This window comes from Rhipicephalus sanguineus, chromosome 8 (assembly GCF_013339695.2).
Source record: "Rhipicephalus sanguineus isolate Rsan-2018 chromosome 8, BIME_Rsan_1.4, whole genome shotgun sequence".
Classification (NCBI taxonomy): domain Eukaryota; kingdom Metazoa; phylum Arthropoda; class Arachnida; order Ixodida; family Ixodidae; genus Rhipicephalus; species Rhipicephalus sanguineus.
This window is the reverse complement of record NC_051183.1, coordinates 132201723-132203037: the sequence shown is the minus strand read 5'-3', so window position 1 is coordinate 132203037 and position 1315 is coordinate 132201723. Positions and strand designations below refer to the sequence as shown.

At 52.8% G+C, this 1315-nt stretch overlaps 1 long non-coding RNA gene across 1 annotated transcript; it reads right to left on the bottom strand.

The window, feature by feature from the left end:
• Nucleotides 1-201: 201 nt before the first annotated feature.
• Nucleotides 202-944, bottom strand: LOC125759737 (uncharacterized). The gene is made up of 3 exons (XR_007417372.1): nucleotides 848-944; nucleotides 626-767; nucleotides 202-255 (listed from the first exon to the last, which is right to left on the bottom strand). It is a non-coding gene; the product is annotated as an uncharacterized LOC125759737 (long non-coding RNA).
• Nucleotides 945-1315: the final 371 nt, after the last annotated feature.

Genomic DNA, 1315 nt, shown 5'->3' with positions numbered 1-1315 from the left:
CTTCTGCAATGTAAAGGCAAGTGCAACACTGCACATGCTGCAGCAATGTGAGATGCACATTCTGATTCTTAATGGAGGGTACAACTGCACTGCTGAACGCAGCGGAAGCAGCTTTTCAAACGCCCAGCACAACACTTCATTACAGACTGCATTGCAGCATGTGCGGTGTAGCACTTGCCTTTTTAACACCGTTTCAGAGAGGACAGCCTCGGAGAGGTGTCAGGAGCCATGGTCCTGGTTTGTAGCCTCTGTCACCTGAACAAATACAAGTGGTGTGCTGTAAATACTGCTTCAATGTAAGAGATCCACAAGGCTGAGCCACACAAAGAGAGCAATGATAGCATCATCTACATGATCTAATGCTATACACCTCACCAGTATGACTTACCCGTACTATGCGAAGCATGACTACTACAAATGGGCTGTTATGACAATGTGAGTCATTTGTCGATATTATGGAGCGGATAACCAATAGCTGCAAGATGACACACATGCAGTGAGCGACATCTGTCAGTTGTCACAGTTACCAAGTATCTGGAGCTAATCAAACAGGGCATTAACCATAGCGCGAGCAAATATTCTGTTAGCTCAAACTGTGAATATCCCAACTTTTTGTTCTGCTCACCTAGAAGCCAGAAGGTACGGCCGCGGCAATCCGGGCCCCTTCGATGCGCTCACGCAGCCGCGTTGTCCGCCAGACGTGGGCGTCGTAGTCTGATCCCAGACTCAGTGGTTCACGGCAGGATTCCGATGTCTGCGTCGCAGATCTGACGAAAGCATGAACCACTGTGAGCCACATTTCGCTACGCGGACATGCGCTCGAAAGGATGGGAAGACCGATACTTACTAGCATGACGATGTGGGCATAATGTCCTTTGCGGGGATAAAATGCCGCCTTGTGATGGTCACCCTTCGGTGCAATGATGACGGCAACGCATCCGATGACGCCGACAGCCGTAGGAAACATTCAAGGCCGCCTTTTCATCCGGCGTCCACGGGAAGTGAACCCACTTGTTACGGATCCCGGCGTGCACGATTACCTCCGCCACAACATCGCACACAGTCTGCTCACCGCAACTTGCATGTATCCTCGCTTCCAAACGAGGCTTGAAAGCTGCCACTCGCGAAAAACCGAAGGCCGCACAACACCCACAGGCTGCACCGACAGCGAAGTCGGTCGCGCCGTCGCGCGCCTTCCTCGGCCACTTCGTCGCACAACCGCCGCACCTTCCTTTCTTCGGGCGAAAGTGACGGCGAACTCTTTCATCGACTGGCATGTCGAACGCGTCGTCGGGCGCTCACGGCGCCCACGGTG